Here is a 21,189-nt window from a genome sequence, read left to right on the forward strand (position 1 = left end):
CTCTTCGGCTCTTGACAAGAATAGCACTACACTGAGGATCCGGGAGTTCCACTGTCATTTATTTATATCCATATTATATGTTATTTATATCCATAGTATATGTTATTTGTATCCATATCATATGTTATTGATATCCATATTATATTCTGGAATGTTGCGAACATAAAATGTTTTGTTAATATTGCCAGTGGTTCGAGTTCCTATTCAAGAACATTCCGTTTCGAGCTTTTCAGAGAATTAGTAATTCAACGGTCTCCCCGATGGCGCAGTGGTAGCGTCGCCGCCTTGTAATCAAGGGGTCCCGGGTTCGATACCCGGTGGAGGCACAAGTGGTTCGGATCCCACTTTAAACTGTAGGCCCAGTCCCGATTAGCCTTACTGTGCATAAAGTGGACTTAAAACACCAACTTAACAAGTTATTCAACGAATCGTCCTAATCATGGGGCTTCCTTCAACAGTGTTTTGTTGTGAAACTTCCAAATGCTGACAAATCTTTAAACAATGCCTAGGTTTGCTGAGAAAAGAACACCGAAAGAGCAAGAAAAGTTTACGTGCAATATCAATAACAGGGTTATCCCTCAAGTTTCTAGAACATCCTCCGCTTTTCCCCGATAATTATCTCTCTCCTTAAATTACAATATTTGATTTCTCACACACAATAAGCCAAAAACCTAATTTTATCAAGTGTAAACCAAAAAAAATCGGGGGTGTCGAGCCCCCTGAACCCCACTCTAGACACGTGCCTTCGTCAGAAGATGAAGGGCGAGGCTTGACCAAAAGGTTGTTTGATGGCCGCGTGCACCAACGCCGATTATTTCGAAGTTCAAATGAACGAGATCAATTTTAATCCACACTAAATGAACTTGGTTTAAAGATTTGCATTTCACCAACGAAAAACGACGTTCAGGAGATTCCGTTCAACTGATCCGAGATTAATTTGTAAGGCTATACCTGATTGGTTGGCTAAAACAAATGACAATCAAGAACCCCATAGAGTAATGTGATGTGTTAAAGTATCAACATGTAGGAGAAAAAAATAATTTGGGCTGTAAACTTCTCTGACTTTGAGAGATGTACTAATCAACCTTGTCAATATGTACAAGGATGTAGTGGAGTGTAAAAAAATAATAATATTAAAAAAGAACTGACGGCACAACAGAAAAGGAGAAGGAGAAAGCATTGAACCTTTTTCTACGGGACTTTAATGCCTTACGAAATGCATTCGATTTTGTGTGAACAGCGTACGCTGAAACTCTCCCGCTCAAATAAAGATATATTATTGTTATTTCTATTATTACTGTACTGTGGTAAGTATTTCATTTCATTTCTTAATTCTTATATATTTATATTGTCGTGTCGTGTAAATAGCCAGTAACATGTATTTTCGTAAATTTATACAATCATATTTCCAACATCATGTAGCAATATCGTAAAGATTGCTGTGTTCTATTTTACCTTGCACGTAATATATGACATTTATATATGTTTTGTGTTATGGGATAGAAAGTACAGCATTTATAAACATTACGACTTTGCACCACAGAACCACAAATTATTATTATTATTTTGGCAGTTTTTAGTTTACACAGTTCTCGAATTATCAGCATTGAACATCCAACATCTCTAGCGTTTGCACTCCCTCGATTTCACTTTCCGCTCTTTTTATATTAAAAAACAACTGCCTGAATTCGAAGCGTCAGTATCGTGAACCAGGATCAGACACCAAAACGGTCGCGAATGGCCGATCAGAAGATAAACTCGTTTTGATGTTCCTAGATCGCGATCAAGTGTTGAACCGTCTTCGTGCAATGTAATTTTCCAGTGATCCTTTCCCGATCCGAGTTTAAAATTTGATCTTCGTTCGTGCACACGGCCATGAGTCTTGTTCAACAAGCACCCAGGAAATAGTAGTTCCAAAATCTCCCGACAGATGTCATCTCATGTCAGATAGCTTGAATCGCGAATATTTCGGAAAGCTTGTTTTTTTCTGCTTTCTGGCTACCTTAGAGCAGAACATACTCTTCGCTACTTTGCAGTAGAAAGAGGAAATATCTGCAATTGCTTTCTGCTCGTATACGATCCTCACACGTGTATGGTAAGTAAAGTAAAATAACTAAAAATATTTACTAAATTTGAATATGGTTTGATTATATACAACAGCTATTTCCAACTGCTGTGTCCCGAAACCCTAGGCGGGTCGCTAAATTTTAGTAGGCTATGTGTTTTAAAAATCAATGATAAAGTACTAGCCACAGATTAGACCAGAGTTCTCTCCGTAGTATTAGTAATGCCTTATAAAAAACAAAAAGAAGTACAATTTTCTCAACACACGCACATTTCTAATGCAATTTATAAGCAAATTAACATAATCAAATTTAGGTCCTTTCCGCAAACATCGATTCAATTAATTTATGAGTTGGATACTTCAGAAATTATTTATATTTAATATTTGTGCTACTACATTTACAATCCAGATATGTTACAATATTCAGGCTGTAGAAATCATATTTTCACTTTAACTGTATTCAAGCACCAGCTTACTTATTGCCACTGACGTACTAATGAAGTGCCCACGTCAGTGCTAGCTAGACCTCGGATTTTTAGGTTCTAAAAAATGTGCTCTTAGGTACTTAAAATAGGCTCTAAAATACGAAAATAGGCTCTAAAATACGAAAATAGGTTCTAAAAATCCTAAAATAGGTACTAAAAACCTTAAATTAGGTTCTAAAAACCTTAAATTTGGCTCGAAAAATCCTGAAATAGGTTGCAATAAACTTAATTTGGTACAAAATTACTGAAAAATACTGATTAGATACAATCGTTAAAAACAAAATTTCACAAGAACCGTAATATAATATAAAATATTAGTTTTCTAAACAAATTTTCATTTCTTTATATCATTTCCAAAATTATCTACAAATTATTATAATACTGCACTTGTGCTGTTAGAAAACTTACTTGTTGATATGAAAAATGAATTACGTGTGTATAATTTGCTGGACAATATGAGGGTGGCTACTCACTTGGAATTCCTTGAATTCCGTGAATTACACAGAAATTATGCGTGAATTATTGGCTCTGTAAATTATTCATGAATTTTGGCAAGACATGAAATAAGGTACAAGCGGATGTTTTCTCTATTCCATTTTTTCTCCGTAGACGTGAAAAATTGCAACTTTTATTAATCCATATCCCATTAAATTTATACATGTTTATAAATGCCCTGAAACAAGTTTCTCTCAGTTTAGCTTTTATTTCATTCATTTTTTTGAGAATGAAAAAGAAAGCTACACAGAAAATAAAACAAAATTTTCTTAATCCGTTTACTTTGTTAGTGTCTTTTACAGAACAATCTATCTGACAAACGGAAGATTTTTACAAAATAATATATCTTGAAGTTGATTAGGTAAATCTTTAGTTACATTGGAGTCATACAAACCCTTTATATTGTCAATATTTTTGTGTATAGAAGCGGGGGGGGCTGAGAGTCGGTAATACGTAAGGTTGGAATAGAGAAAACATCTGCTTGTATCCTTGAATTTTAGGAAAGTTCACCTTGAAAACCAGGAATTATACTTGAACTTTATCATAGTCCTAGTGACCATCATGAATCGTTTTGCGTTATCCACACTCAAACTACACATTTTGTCTGTGAGGATCATTTCATATGCTGAAAATTATCTTTGAACAGAAACATAGTCAGTAGTGCAAATTTGAATGCTGAAACATTACTTCGCAAGGCGTGAATGCCAAAAAGGACCAAACTGACTCGAGAGTGTGTAAGGCCACACAGATCAGAAGATTGGGTACCAAAACTGAGAATGGGGTGGGGGGGGGGGGGCAAGAACATTTTACTTTATCTTAGTAGGCAAGGCTTAGCATTAAGAGTCTATAGTCTGCAGGTAACAGTGACGTTGTGATACGACTCTTTTCAATGCAAAATTAAACAACACAACAACACAGAATCGCTTACCGTGACACACCTGTCACTCTAATAAACCATTACCTGAATTATAAAACGGTCAGGATAAGTGCCTACAGTCGGAGCTACTAAGAATAAACCTAGGATTTGTTTTCAAGCACCTGAAATGACGTGACATAGTACTACGGTGATTCCTAATATACACATATATTAAAACACAAATAAATAAACAGTACATCATGCCCTCTTTCACTCTACCGTTCATTCATACACACATTCCATGGCATTTTGGGACAATATTACAATTACAAATGTTAAATTAATTAATAATTTGACGATACTCATACGATTTCTTGGCTATATTGCCTTTTACAATTTACTGTTTAGGGTTTTAAGTGTAATGAGATTAATTGTTCTTTGTGCGAACCCTTTTATCGTTTCTGGAGGTACAAATATATTTCAATTAACTATTGTTTGGCTGTTAACATATACTTTGATCTACGATAACGTTGATTTTGTCCGCCGGAATAACGATGTCTAGTTATGCCATAGCACTGAGTTAAGTTATGCAATTATTTACACAGATTCGCGGTAGGTTGGTGTCATCTCTCTCACACACGCCTAGTTGTTCTTACCTTCGCTGCATTCCCTCTGACCTGGGTAGGGTGAAAGTGGCCCTACAGTTTTAGAAGGTGTCCACACTCCGGTGTTGTACTTCGCGGTTATCCTGGTCGGCGAAAGTGGATCACTCGGCAGTTCCATATGGCATCATCGGATCCTGGCTTCACACGTTCACTTCGTTGGCACGTCCATGACGGTACTCGTACACTGTCGAGTCCATACGAAAACTAGCGTAGTTCTAGGTCAATCCTTCGCTGTCACTCGTACGTAGAGATGCATGGCTTAGGCGTTGAGACGAACATACGTAATGAGCCATTCGCGGTTTCACATGGACACACATGGATATTAAATGTTATTAACTTTGGTATTGACTTTTATGCACTTCGGTATTAACTTTGCTATCAATTGTTATTAACTTCTACTAACTTAGGGCGTTGTTCCGGACTATTGACACGGGTGGACGTGTCTGGTGTTATTCTCACATAACCACACTTATGTACACGGATGCGTTGACGGCGAGGGGAAACGACCCCCTGGGTCTACTTTGCTCTACTCCATGGCTTTAAACAATCACTCGTCTTAAAAAGACAAGTTCAGACCACGGGTCTGATTGCGATTCGGAGCTAGGTTGCTCGTAGTTCACACTCCGGTGTCGATTCTTGGCAAAACTGTGTTCTAGCTATCCCCAAACATCTATTTTATCCTAGATTTGAACGTGGTGACGCTCTAGTCTCTGTGTTTAGGTGCCTATTTATTGTTTTTGGTGCTTTGACCGTTGTCCTCCTATCCTGGTCTGTGCTAATGTCGTTCCTAGACCTCTGCTAGCAGCCCCTCGTGCAGAGATTAGGCTCACTCCTCCGCTATTGTGTCTCGCACGTCCAACGAGGCCTCTCTCAGCGGGGACTTTGCATTGCATTGTATCCAGCGTTGGATCTTTAATAATTTATTACTCCCGTAGTTTGGTTCTGATTATGCTGAAATTCTGGAATCTGTACTTTCATGATGTGGTCCTCCGCTGGTTAAAATCTCATCCAATTCGGACCGGTAGTTTAGAAGTTCCTCTTTTCCTGTTATTCTCCATATGAATGCATATAAAATCAGGATTCGGGCAAAAAACGGTGGTTGAGCAAGCTCGCTTTGGCTAAAGCAGTTGCTAGACATCTTTATTCGCGACGGATTTTAATATTACCTATTGTAATTAATTCTTAATAACGGGCAATTAGATCAATTACCTTTTACTCAAGATTTGACCGTTATAACGTCAGACATTTTTTGTTTTGTTTAAAGCCTTGATAAACATCATATACTTGGAAGGAGGGTAATCGACAGAAAACATGTTTCGAACACGCCAGTAATTGAATTATTTCGCCACCAAACCTAGTAAATGCCTCTGTCAGATATAAAAATCCTGTAAAACCAAAAAAATATAAAAGCCTAAAAAAATGTTTGATTTAGGCACATAAACCTAAAATAGGTTCTAACAAGCAAAATAGGTTATTTTAGGCACTATAAAACTTAGTCAGTTGTTTCGTTCTTTTATGAAACGCCGATATAACTTGTTATTTCTTATTTACCTGCAAAGAAAAAAATAGGTTAAAAACCTAAATTCCGAGGTCTAGTGATAACTCCTGGAAAAAAAATCAGTTAGGAAGCATGAGCGGGTGATATTTTCTTGGATGCAGTTACATTTAATATAGCCTAACATAGCATGCAAAAATTCGAATTTGGCGTCCGTCTGCTACCCACCCCCACCCCCTCTGGCGTCATCACTGGTCATAGGGCGTTTGTCTAAAAACAGTGGCGGCGTCAGACTTTCTGGCGTGGGTTCACCACTAGATGACTGTTAATTCTTTGGATGGGACACATCATCAAATGAAAATATATTTTTTGATATTCACATTGTTACCACGTGATACGAACAATGGAAGTTCCCCTCAAGTTCGTCATTGTCTTCACACTATAATTTTATTTTTAGTCAAATTTGTCAATTAGATTTTGACAGGTTGGGCCAGTGGGTGAGCCGTACCTGTTCAAAAATTAGCAAATAGAAACACATTACGAAAATCATAAATTAAACTGATAAGTTACACTGCAGCCCAGACATAACAACACGTATTCTAAAAATCAATGATAAAGTAGTAGGTAGCACTGATTAGACAGGTTTACCTTTGTGGTATTAGCGCCGGGAGAACGCGTGCGGCGACATCTTACGTGTGGAAGCGTGCGCGGTCAAAATGACCGCGCTTGAATATTTAGGTCTATTGAGTTTGTTTCATTATTTGAATATTAGTTTTCTTGTATTTTATTTTTTCCTTCTTTCTTTCGTAAAAATACAATAAATGAAACTGGTGAGAGTTTTCAAATGTTAAATACACTTTTTTAAGAAAATGTTTTGTTCTCTATTTTTGTAGTGGCCGTGGTGGCTCAGTCTGACCACCATGCTAAAGGTCCCGGGTTCGATCCCCGGCCGGTTCGAATCCGGGAACTTTTCTAACGTTGGAAGCGGGCCCGGCGCCCACCCAGCGTCGAATAACATGGGTACCTGGGACAAACCCTGGGGGGTATAGGCGGTCAGGGGCGTGATGCTGATCATATCACCCCCACTCACGACCGGATCAAGAAAGTGTGGGGTGTTACCACCACACCCCTAGACGCCTTCATGGCGTGGTGCTAAGCACAGGGGAGCACTTTATCTTTTTTTATCTCTATTTTTGTAAGAATGCATATAAAGGCAAAAGAAACTAGACTTTACAAAAGTTTAATAGGTATTGTTTTGTTCTTGTTCATTTTTATTATTGTAAGAATACAATGTAACTACGAAAAAACCTAATTTTGAATAAGTTTGAAGCAAAGGTTTTATAGAGAACAAAATTATTATTCTCAAAGGTATTTACAATTGTAGTATATTATATACGTTGAATACTCCAGTTTTTTTTAATTTCATCTCTTTTAAATCGCCATCAAGATTTCCATTTGCACATTCCACACATTAAAAAACTATATGTTCACGACAGACGTAGAGTCAACAGTGGATGCATTTTCTTTATTTTTCTGATTTACATTCTTCATCCCCAAAGAGGTGTCATCTTACTCTTTCAAATTGCTTTCCAAGCTCTTTATCACATTGTTTCTCCTTCTCGATCCTCTTCTTACGGGTTCATAAATATAGGGAAAAATCCAATTAAGATCTATTAACACGAGAAAGCGCGCGCGGTCAAAAGCACCACAGATGAAACTGAACTGTGCCTTTTGAATGGTAGAAGGCCACTGTTAAAATTGTTGGCTGGCCAGCACGTGTCCCACATGCCCAGCGAAGATAAGGTGGAGAGAAGGAGCCAAACCAACACTATGCCCAAAAGGGCAAGCAAAGAAAGAAATTTGCGGTCAAATCCCCGCCACGCGCATTCTCCAGGGTTAAAAAAAACTAACGTGTGTGTATACATGCAATTGCGTTTGTGCTCGCTCCCCTAAGAGTATAAGAACGCCAAGCCGAGTTACAGAGGGGCTTAGTTTTGATTCTGATAATGCCTATAGAAGTCAACCTAAGTAAACACGAATTCTTACTTCCCATGACGATGCAGTTCCCCACAAAAATCGCTCACATCAGCCTCATTATCGCTCTGTCACACAACAAATGGGCGGGGGGATGGAACAAATGCAACAACTCATTTTGTAAGAATCAAGGTATCATACTTCACGAGAAATGAAAACTTGCCCTTGCACACATTTACTCCCTGTTTACGCACTTCAAACACCCACGCGCCAACCAGGGACCTTATTCCATGAACTAGAGCTAAACTATTCTCTCGGTGATTCGATTGTACTTGACTTACATTTTTGCAAGATGCGAAAGCTTGTTTTCGATCAAGTTCTTCAGAAATGACACGAAGAGAAGCTAACACATTAATTCCGTTGCTTGTAATGACTTCATCTAGGTCGAAGTGTCAGTTCACAATAATGCACAAAGGAGGCTTTCGGAATGAAAACCTAAGCTGTGCATTTACGTGCAGCCAGGTGCATCAACTGCTACTTCCATTATTAACCATTGTTCCATATTGACCGAGATCAAACATCGTACAAGCAAGACATTTAGAAAGGGGAAACATAAAGATATTTCAAAATAACGTTACCCTTTCCCCGATTTGAATATGAAAGTGGGAAGTTTTTATTAATTGAATATTCGAGACTTGTTTCAGCCTACTTAATTTTGACCTCATCATACATGCCGCTAGAAACCTGAAAGTTTAGGGTTTGCAAAGAACTCTCTCAGCTATTCCCTATGTTCGAGCAAACATCCCCCATCTAACAAATTTTCACTACAAAAGCTATACATTCGCACACATTATTAGCATGCATTTTACCAACTAGGACGGCGTTTACAAACAATGAACTCAGTGGCGGCTTGTAATCACACATTCGCGATTATATCGAAAACGGCTCGTTTGCAGACCCATGTTTACTGAGACTTTTTTTTGCTGCTATTATCGTGTACTTTCACCTGTGTCAGTTTGCTCTATTACTTTTGAGACATCCTGTATATATAACTGTAATGATTGATTCGCTGACCTGATTGGTCTAGATTTGATTGATTGAATGATTTGCTTTATTTTACTTCGCTTTTTGTGCCACTTTTAGCTAATTTGCGAAGATAGCGATGAGTGATGATATGATGAAATTGATGAATGGACACTCACAAACATCCATGCCCAGGCCAGGATTCGAACCTGGGACCCCTGGCGTCGTAGCACGATGTGCTAACCACTCCGCCACTGGGGCCGGCTGATTGGTCTAGAATATGCAGTTTCTGTTTTGGTATCTCTGATCGTGCTCACTTTCTACTTGATCATTTCTTGTTTCCTGCCTCATTTTATTCCCGTTTTTATTCGCTTTCTCTCTTTTTGAATCTTTCTCTCTTTCTCTTGTGTTTATCAATTTTCCTTCTCTCCACTCTACCTTCCCTTTTTGCTGTCTTCCTTTTTCCTTCTCTACCTCTTTCTCCTTTTCTACTTTCTTTTTTACCTTTTTCTTTATTCTACCTCTTTCTGTTTTTCTACCTTTCTTTTTACCTTTCTTTTTCTACCTCTTTATCTTTTTCTACCTTTCTTTTTTACCTCTATCTTTATTCTACCTTTCTCTTTTCTACCTTTCTTTTTTACCTCTTTCCTTTTTCTACCTCTTTCTGTTTTTCTACCTTTCTTTTTTCTACCTCTTTCTCTTTTTCTACCTTTCTTTTTTACCTTTCTTTATTCTACCTTTCTTTTTACCTCTTTCTTTTTTCTACCTCTTTCTGTTTTTCTACCTTTCTTTTTACCTCTTTCTTTTTCTATCTCTTTCTCTTTTTCTACCTTTCTTTTTTACCTTTCTTTTTTCTACCTCTTTCTCTTTTTCTACATTTCTTTTTTACCTCTTTCGCTACCTTTCTTATTTTACCTTTCTTTTCCTATCTCTTTCTCTTTTTCTACCTTTATTTTTTTACCTTTCTTTTTTCTACCTTTCTCTTTTTCTACCTTTCTTTTTTACCTCTTTCTTTTTTCGACCTCTTTCTCTTTTTCTATCTCTTTCTCTTTTTCTATCTCTTTTTCTATCTCTTTCTCTTTCTCTCCGTCTGCCTTTTCTTTCTCCGTTTTCTCTACTCTATATTTCCCTTCCCTTCTCTGCGTTTCCATTTATTCCACCATGAGCTTCCAAAATGGTGTGAATGATTCCCTTGTAATGAAGGAGCCGGCCTCCGTGGTGGAGTGGTTGGCACAGTCCCCTACGACGCCAGGGGTCCCGGGTTCGAATCTCGACCTGGGCATGGGTGTTTGTTAGTGTTACTTCGTAAATTCAATCATATCATCCATCACTCATTCACATCTTCGCGATCTTCGCGATTAGCCAAAAGTGGCAGAAAAGTGAAGTAAAATAAATCAAATCAATCAAGGAGTCCCGGGTTTGGTATTGAGTAGACGCAGATTGTGGTTCAGTCCCGAGTAACCTATCTGTGCATAAATTGACCTTAAAATTAAAACAACTGGGACAAGAACATAACTATAAAAATTGAATGGAACTTACAACGATAAAAATTACCGTAACTTTATTGTGATAACATAACATAACCCACAGCGCTACAGCAACTTGGAGGGCCTTGACTTACCTACCGACTGCTGGTCTCCCTCCCACACTGTTCCTCCGTCACCTGTTATAGCGTGGAGGTCTTAGACCAGTATTGGGGTGACGGGTGATCAGCCCGACGGATCCCCAGCCGTTGTTGTAGGTCTTCTCGACCGGGTTACGCTCACTCACTCGGAGCTTCCCAATTTCCTCACAATGGTGGGTTGCCACCGGCCCTATATGTAGGCCGAATAAGTTCCGACCAGAGCCGGATTCGAACCTACGCCGTCCCGCAGCGAACTTTATTGTGATGATACCGTAAAATGTACTGATGGTTCACCGTAAGTTCGTTCTACAGTATTTACATCGTAAATTTGAGAGACTTGAAAACAATGACTCCAACTTTTAAAGTGCAAATGCCGTATACGAGAACAAACAATTTAAAATGTATTATAGAAAAGTTGAAAAAACGTTTATTGTTATCGTGAGGGATGCAGATTGATACTAAAATACAAAATAATATACGTAAAAGCACATAAAATTTGATATTCAAGTACCAAGGGATTTGATTACAAGGTAGCGACGATACCACTACGTTACCGGAGAGGCCCGAATGTGGGTATCAAAATGAAAGATTACATATCAGAGAATTTATTACAAAGGATGTGTGCTGCATACCTCAAGGCGATAGTTAAATTTAACCCATACTTTCTCCTGCATCTCCCAATTGACTTGTGTAATGACTTCAGTTTATAAGTGGTCGTAAGTTCCAAGTTAGCAGGGAGGGGTGGGACAATGTGTCTCGTCATGTACCTCCGAAGGAAGAATCCCACCCTTGGCGCAACAGCCCATTGAGGGTCTGGGCCCACCTACCGACTGGCGGCCTCACTCCCACCTGATCATACGCACTCACTCACCCGAGGTGGATAATCATCCAACCAGATACGGGTGACGTGTGGTCAGCACGACGAACCCCCAGCCGTTATTGTAGGTTTTCATGACCGGGTTACTCATTCGTATAGTGGAACCACGAGGAAAACAACCTGCGCAAACCCGCGACTCCTGTGTACCGTACTCCCTCGAGTAGGGGAGGGGGAGAGTGGACCATGCTTCCTTATGGCCCGAGGTGGAGGGAAGAAGGGAAAGCTGCGCGGGGACTTTTCGTCCCAAGGTTTTTTTCCTTGTGGTCGATCTTATAGCTTCCCAATTTCCTCACGATGGTGCGTGGCCACCTGTCCCATACACAGGCCGAAATCTCAGGAGAAAAGTTGTTACGCTTCTCCCCCAGGAGACTTGAACCTGCGCGCGTCCCGTAGTTGGAGCCCTCTAGACCGCACGGCCAAGGTGCGGGACGGCTAAGTTATAAGGGAAATCTAATTTGTTACTTTTCCGCTATGTTGCCGAATTCTTTTGAATATGATATAGACTTACAGCCCCTAACCTCAACTGTTCTGAAAGTGTGTAAGGTGAAAATATTTTTAATTTGACGTAAGTGGATATTTCATTACAAGTATTATTGAAACACAGAGTACTTTGCAAGGCTTTTAAATGTATTTGTATCATCTATGCTTTCCGCAATTGCACACGTTTCTTAATCCTCTCGTTTGGTAACCGAAACATTATTATATTTGATTGAAATTCCTCGCTGTTGCCAAACTCGCAGATGGATCTGTTTCGATGTTGAAATTCCAACTTTCTTTCAACACTTTCAGCATGAGCCCAGCCCATCCATTCGATTGTCACGTTTGTCATCACGAGTGCAAAAACCTGTTCATCCACATAGTCCATCTAACTGAAGCGAAAGAGAGGAGTCAAGAAACATTGGTTTAATCACGACGAGTCCCTTGTGTCAACATTAGTTTGTTGAGTGTGCATAAATCAAGAACTTGCATATGTCCTTGGGCTGCCATTATCCATCAGAAGGAGGAGGAGGAGAACCTTGATTGCAGACAGCAATTCCATTTCATCCTGGTCACGTGCCTGTTTGACAAGTCTCCTTTGCAACTTCCGAGTCACTCTGCGGGGTTGCTTCAGTTGTTAGGTCAGTGTTTCTGGGCCGATGTGATCGGGTTTTCTTCTAGGTCACTGACTTTCTAACCGCCTGTATAAAAATCTGCAGTCGGTACTTTTGAGCGATACTCACCCTCTCGGAAAGACATGCTGCGCCCTACGTTAGTTCTGTTCCTGGTCGCGGCGTGTCGCTGCAAGGTGTACGAGCGTTGCGAGCTTGGTCGCGAACTGCGAGATGTCCACCGCTTCCCGGAAGAGCATATATCGACCTGGGTGTGCATCGCGTGGCACGAATCTAACTACAACACCTCCGCGGTCGGTAGCATGAGCGGGGACGGAAGCAGTGACCACGGACTCTTCCAGATCAGCGACAAGTTCTGGTGTTCGCCTCCAGGGTCTGGATACGCGTGCGGGATCGACTGCAGCGAACTGGAGGACGATGACATCACCGATGACGTCAAGTGCGTACGCCGGATATATAGGGAGCATGAACGTTTGAGCGGGAATGGTTACACGGCATGGGCCGTGTACTTCCCTCACTGCAGTGGCGACACGTCGGAGTATACCAAAGGCTGCGATGGTGAATCGACAACACTTGGACAGACTGACAGTGCTGACGATAATGATGTGTTGTGAGAATGACGGTAAATATAAAAAGTGAAAGTGATTGTGATGCAGTGAATGTGCAGTTGTGGCTTCGGATTTTCCAAATACAGTTTGGTGTCTTTGTCATCGCTTCTTGTATCCCTGAAAAACTTAAACTATATCGTTCCGAAGCGTACAAGATCTATTTAATGCCCATACAGTTCTCCAAGAAAGATATTTAGTTCACTAACGTAATTTAATAATTTCTGATTTTCACCTAATATTGTAGATATATTCAAGATCATTAAGAATACATTCCTCCAGGAATACGAAACATATATATTTTTAATGAGCTGCACTACTTTAGGAATAGTAAGTAATTGCTAACGTGAAAAAGTGTTTGCCGCAACCCTAGAGAAAATTCCAAATTGCTGGGAGCAATCATCCTTACATGCTGGAGGTATATATAATATCGCAGTGTTTTGATGCAGTTTATTTTATTTTTAAGTCCACTTTATGTGCAGGAACGATAATCGGGACGAGCTACAATTTAAAATGGGATCCGATCCACTATCCATTGAAAACCAGAAATTATGAATAACCATGGACGTCCGCAGGATTTTTTCCAGGGAGGGGCAAGGAAGGTATTTTTTTCCAGGGGGGGGCAAATGAAGGCAAATTTTCACCAAAAATAGTGTTGTTCCCTAAAAGACATTGCTTAAAATTGAATTTATGGTGTTCATGCAATAATTAACATATATTATTGTGGCTAAAATGAAATTATATGTGTGAAATACAATTTTTTTTTCTTACTTTCATTTTCCAGGGGGGGGCCACGGCCCCCCCTTGCCCCCCCTTCCGGACGCCCATGTGAATAACACCAACTAGCCACCTGAGTAACTGAAAGTACTGAGTGCTTTTGACTTGTCACTCGTTGATGGTCCTGAGCAGTGTCGAACAGTATCCAGGAGTAGCGCACTCTGCCCCTGTCTAGCTCAGAGGTGTTCATTTTGAATCAACCTTCCCTCACCCTCACCCTCCTACGTCGCAGTCGCCCTCCACCGCCCTCACCCTCCGAGATCGCAATCGCCCTCGCCCTCCACCGCCCTCTCCCTCCGAGATCGCAGTCGCCCTCGCCCTCCACAGCCCTCACCCTCACAAGTCTTCCGGAGGGTGAGGGTGAGGTCTACCCTCACGAGGGTAGCCCTCCGGAGGGTGAACACCTCTGGTCTAGCATAGGCGTGCGCAGATTTTTTTTTTCACGAAGGAACAAGCAATATATTTTTCCATGGTGCATCTTACCCCGATAATAGTGTTGCCCCCTTAAAAAACACCGCTTGAGTTTTAAATTATCACATTCCTGCGTCCCCACTACATATTAATTAATGTAAATTACTATGACTGAAATCAAATTATACGTGTGAAATAATTTTAGGCTGACTTTCGTTTCCGAAGGGGGAGGTGTGGCCATCCTTGCCCGCCTTCCAGACGTCCCATTCTCCTATATTATTATACTTTCACCTAGAAATTTAGTGTAGAGGAATCTTATCGTTGTTATAAACAATATTATACTCTTAAAGAAAATGCAATATTTTCAAGCCGATAAAAGTTAAAAGCAACTACGGGGGAAGGGGGTGCAATGGAGCAACCACAAGGGGGTAGGAATACATTGCATTTTCCCAACCTTGGACTGAAATCAATTCTAGGGGGCAAACATTGAAGTAAAAGAAAGCAAGACTAGCAAAATACGAGTAGTAGGACAAGATGATACTCAAGATGGAATTAGTTTTCACGTATTTTTTGCATTATTTCTTCCAGACGGCGAGGAGCACCTGCAGAGCGGCACAGAGGGGCTATTGTCCCCTCGACTTCAAATTTTAAACAAATAAAAATACATTTCGTAAAATTTTCTTTCTCGCTTCGCTCGCATTATCTGCTTTTTACTTACAGTCTTGTCAAGTTCAAAGCCGTAGATAGGGAGCGTCGGTAGTTGTCCCTGGACGCTGAATAATCTGATTGAGAAAAATTGTAAAAGAGAATGCCATGGAGTCCAATGAAATTTTTTGTCTCCTATTAAATCAATACTGTTTTCAACTTGCAAAAATTTGGATCGAAAAATTTTCTTGCTCGCTTCGCTCGCAGTATCATTGTTTTCTGTAATGCATTGTAAATTACCAGAGTGAGGAGTAAGAATAACTAAGTGCTTCAGACAGTTGCTGCTATAACAGTTTGGTTTGGAGAAAAAGGAGCGCCCACATTTTAGAGACAATTTATATAATTTTTTTCTGTTGGTTTGTTATGGGGCACATGAATTGATTATGTAATGCATTTAAATAATATATACACACACGCAAACCCATCAATGCAAACTAAAACAGTGAGATAAAATGAGGTTTTTCTTTTCCAACTGAACTTTCAAGGCTTTTGCGCCTCCTAAACAGAGGATCTGCGCACGCCTATGCTGTCTAGGTGGTGGGTGGTCAGCTGGCATTGAACATTTTTGTCAGCATAGTGAATGTGATTGATTGATTTGATCATGTTCTGCCACTTTGGGCTAATCTCGAAGATGAATGGTGATAATATGAAATAGATGAATTGACATTCACGGACACAAATGGACTGCACACAAAACGAAACACACAGAGGATTGTATTGGCTGTGAGTCCCGATACCAGAGCCTTGCTAGTCTGCAAGAATACATTCCGGAGTGTACTGCATGGAAGTGTGGTAAACATTTAGGTACCTTTAGAAAGGCTCACCCTTTACACCTTATAGTGAGTGTGAAAAGAAAAATAAATTATCATGCATATAGGCATGCATACCTACAGTAGCGTAACTAACACGCTCTACCCCCCCCCCCCCCGGCAACTTTCTGTTGTGCACCCCATCTCAAATAAAATAAAGCTTTCCTTTATAAAATATTTATTCAAGCCTACATTTATATTAGGTATATACAAATATGAAAATACATACATGTAATTTGAATCAGTGTAAAAACTGCTACGAAAGGTTAATACAACTGGTTTAATATTAACGCATCTTATTAGGACTGACATTTGGTCAACATTAGTAATATGTTTGGTTGTATCCAAAATAAAGGGAAATAATGGTGCCTTTATAACGTCATCTATTATGACACTAAACACCTGTTTCGAAGCCAGGGTGATAAGTTCATTTACACGTAAGTATATCTTGCTTTTCTCATTCTGAACATGAATTTTAAGAAATGGATCATACCTTACTAACAAGTCTATGATGCGGAGAAAATTCTCAAAATTACTTTGTACGTTGTAAATATACCTATATTAACTTTCGTTGCATCTTCTCGATGTCCCCTGAGAGCCAAAGTACAGGTGGATAATACAATTATTGCGTCTAAAATTATTTTAATGATTTCGAGCCACTTATCCAGGCACTACATCCTTTCGAAAACTGAGAAGGATAATTCTTAAAGTTCTATATAGTTATCACAATTAACCAGTTTCAACATTTGCAATAAATATAAGTTCCTGTTAACTTTGTAAAATGACCAGACGTTTGAAACGTTCCTATTGGTTCCTACTACTCGAATGTTTTATGGTGGGTGGGAAAACGAATAACATTCCTAAGTCCCTCGAGTCTGTATTTTATTTTCACTCATCCAAACGTGTTAATATGTAATACGGTTAATAGTTTACATACACTAAACATTGTGAGATTCAAATTCTTAGCTGGATGCATTTTCTTGCTTTTTCCTAAATTCCTCCTCCACATCTACCGATTACCTCAGCACCCTGCGGAATCGGGGATCCTACGTTCGTGTCGTGATTATTCAGGTATGTATGTTCTTTTATATGATTAGGTAACGGTGTCGTCCTAATTGCGAACAGTCCTAATTGCGAACTCTTGCTGCCTAAACAGGATTAACCTCGAAGGGCAGTGTCCTAATTGCGAACACAATTTCTACCTTTAGACCTACAACTTTCTCTCTCACTTCCTGTGTCTATTTAACGATTTTTAAGGGACTTTGAGACTGGTCAGCTCCTTGTTTGAACATAGAAAATTTTACATGATTAAAGTAGTTGCCGAAATATAAATAATTTAATAATAAGAGTGTGGCCTATTTTCTATATACGACTACATACTGCACACTTCTTAACTGAAAAGAGCTTCGTCATTTAATAATATAATTATTAAATTCAAATTTCAAAACATATGACACTGTACTTAAAAAATTATATATACACCATCAATCCCCTCATTTCTGTTAGTGCTTCTCGCCACTTTTTCGTAAAAAGAAAAAAAATCTTCCGTTTTATACCTTTCAGATTTATTTCCATCCTAAGAATCATGTCATTAGACCTTTCTGCTTCAACCTTTAAGCTTTGTATAAGGCATTAATCTCTTGGATGTGGTGTACCTAGCTCACTGTTGATTTTGTGGTTCAATCTCTCCACTGCACTATAAATCCTGTTGAAGCAGGTCCACATCTCTTTTGGCACTGAGGGGTTTTCCATAAATTAAAACACGAATAAAAGTTCGAAAAACTGAAAGAGTGAATTTACTACGGAGGGATTTACAAAGCAGAAGACCATAATATGCCAATCAGGTTAGCTATTGTTGTTAGTCAAATCAGCTGTCTCTCTGGGTCACTACCCTTATCAGTTTTGAAAAACAGTTTTTTCACTTACATGTGTTCGAAGTTAGATGGAAGTATTTCCTAACTTTTATGTGTTCGCAATTAGGACGATTTAGACACTGTTCGCATATAGGACTGGTCGAAAATTAGGACACAACCTAGGTAACCATAGTCACTTTCACGACTTCATTATCCAATCACAATATGGACTGAAAAGACTGGATAGCTGGGATCGAACTACATAGTTCAGCCACTTTCTTTGTTCGAAATTTACAGAATCCGTGATGGACTTCACATTTTTTTTTTTAAGTTACTGATTTTTATAAAAAGAAGGAACATTGTTGGGGGGGGCAGAGTGTGTAACGTCGATGATATCGTGACTAGCAAGAAACCCGTCACAAGTGGAGAATGCTTGTAATTTTTACTTAGTTAACACATCTAGCTATGGAAGTTACCATCACATAACGTTTAGAAAAATATTCTTATATTAACTTTTAGAAAATCTGTTGCACAAAAGGAAAGTTACAGTTAAAGACTGCTACATCTTTCCACTTGTTTCTGACTTTAATAAATTCTTATTTTTTTAAAAGAAAAAGTTACAAAAGATAAAGAACACGCTAATGCTCAACAACTGATTGGTTTTCAAAATACCTTGTATACTGTGCTGTCTTGAAAGTTTCGTGACCTCCGTTACTAAGGATCTGGGATACCAACATTTGTAGACAGTTGATAAGTAGGTTATTCACGTAATGCAAATAAGCTAAACAAAATCACTATTTACACAGCAAGAACAAACTATGCTTTGTATGAATAAAGTACCTTTACAAACTAACATAAAATTTACCAAGATTTGCCAATTTCAGACTGAGATGTGTGATTGCCGTTACACTTTTATATTTATTTATTTATTGCTGTTTTAATTAAGAAATAATTCTCATTTCTTTCTCGTATTTGTGTAATAAAGGAGAGAACACCAAAGAAAACTTTTAAAAATGGTAAAGTGGACGTATTGCTTGTAGGTTACCCACCAGTATAGTAGGTATGTCTTGGACTGAAAGTAGCCTTACTATAATGTAATTTGATCCACCCGCTCAAGGTGGCGCCGGAGTCTTTTAACAATTTTGCTTAAAATAACGTGAACCAGTTTTTCATTGATTGATTTTATTTGACGTCGCATTTTTATCACTTCTTGCTAATAGTTACGACGAGAGTGACTGATGATATGATGAAATTGCTGAACGGACACTCCCAGAGAACACCAATGCCCAGACCGAAATTCGAACCCGGGACACCTGGCGTCGTAGCGCGGTGTGCTAACCACTCCGCTATTGAGGCCGGCGCCGACCAGTTTTCAAATTAAAGGAGGTGAAGGGGATGGGGGTAGAAAATTACCTCCCGTTATGGAGTCAATTATGTCCACCAAGGGCGAATGAATTTCAGAAATTGCAAGACTCTTGACGCAAATACTTGGAAGAGAAGGATGAAATAAATAAATAAATAAAAACAGTGGCGCAGACGTCAATTTGAAGAGTATGGGGATGGAGGGGGGAGTAACATGTCCCCCTCCCAAATCGGCGCCTTTATGCTAGTAGTAGCATCACAGTTTAGTGTAAGCGTGTGATTGCGTGTCTCGAATGCAAATGAGGCTGTTTCAGAGACCAGTAAATTATGGAGTCGAAAAGAAGAAACAAAAAAGGAAAACATGAGTTGCTTCCTGGTGCGGTCAAGGAGATCGAGGACTGCTTCACAAGTTCAATGCCACTCTCGATGCAAATTGGGAGCAACGGAAGAGAAGTACCTTAGTGAAAGGTGACGATAATAACTTCGTTTTTTGAAATATGAATTTCGCGTTCTGCTCAGTCAAAAGGACCGGGTATTGTTTTGTTGCTATAATGTCACCAGTAGTCCGAATAGGCTGTGAAGGCCTCCCCGATGACAACGTCGTCGCCTTGTAATCAAGTGGTCAAGGGTTCGATATTCTTCGAAGCCACGTAGTGCTTCGGACCCCACTTTAAATAGTATATCCAGTCTTCGATTAGCCTATTTGTGCATTAAATAGACTTTAAAATTAACTGAAAATAGGCTGCATCACCAAGATCCAGGCCAGTAGACAATCATTTTTATTTTACAATCTCCATCAAGTGTTTATGGTTCAATTTAATTCAGATTTATCGTGAACAGCCACTGCAATTTGTGCTCTCAGTAACAATACAAAATATAATTATATTTTACATTGCATATATTTACCAGTTCTGCAATAAATTAGAGTATTTCTTATGCAGGGAGTGTCCTGTGGGTATTACCTTCTTCTCGAACAAGTTACAGCAAAATTAACACTTTGCACTGTCATCCAATAAGTTGCTCTCTAAAATTACCTCATTGCCTGTTAGGAACTAATAATAGGGTAATAATTAAAAAAAATTGTTAATTTTTAAAAACTATCCGGTCATTTTCTTATTACTTTTAGCTTAAAGTTTTATTTTTTATTTGGTATTTAACAATTTTAGGTCATTGAATGCCTTGTTCTATTGATAAATACTTGTAGATGGCTCCACTCGTCATCTTCCGCAAAGGTATCTGCAGAGTCTGTGCTTTCCGTAACCCAGTTGAGTTTTTCTTTTAAGTTCACTTTTATGCACAGATAGGCTAATTGAGTCCGGGCCTACGGTTTAAAGTGGAATCCAAACCACTATATGGCTCAACCGGATATCGAACCCGGAACTCTTGATTACAAGGCGACGACGTTACCACTACGCCATCGGCGAGGACCGTAACCCATCTGACTGCCTGCCTCTAGTTCATAATCTGTTTTATCCAACCAGGGAGAGATGTTCCACGTCCGGGTCGAGTATAAATACATTCTTCTGATGGTGTAGAGTAATTTTGGTTTAGTAGTCGTTAGATGGTGCCCTTTATATTTTAATTTCTTAGTAATGTCAGGATTACGCCTTTGTCGCAATGAAACTGTGAAATGAAAGTCATTGTTAAATACAAGTAAAGTTGTAGGAGTTATGTACATTTCGTTTAAAAAGAGGAGCCAGGACAAATTTATTAAATTCACCAAGGTTGTTACTTTGATTAGAAAAATTACATGGATGAAATTGATTACGTTGACATATTGTGATACCCTTTTGTTTGGAATGGACGTTATTTCTTATGATTGAGAATTCTGAATGTCACTTTGTTGTTGAAAGTATTCTAAATTCAGTAGAGTTATTTTGTTATGCAGATAATACTTGATCAACTTTGCACTAGATTTTCTATTACCTACCATTTTTTGAGAAATGGTTGCCAGAACTTTGGTACTTCTATTTGCATAGTTAATTGAGTGCAGGAAATG

The 21,189-nt window shown here is 39.1% G+C and overlaps 1 pseudogene; it reads left to right on the forward strand.

The window, feature by feature from the left end:
• Window positions 1-12,611: 12,611 nt before the first annotated feature.
• Window positions 12,612-13,550, forward strand: LOC145985913 (lysozyme C, milk isozyme pseudogene; annotated as a pseudogene).
• Window positions 13,551-21,189: the final 7,639 nt, after the last annotated feature.

Source organism: Lepisma saccharinum, chromosome 3 (genome assembly GCF_977018435.1).
Source record: "Lepisma saccharinum chromosome 3, izLepSacc3.1, whole genome shotgun sequence".
Taxonomy (NCBI): domain Eukaryota; kingdom Metazoa; phylum Arthropoda; class Insecta; order Zygentoma; family Lepismatidae; genus Lepisma; species Lepisma saccharinum.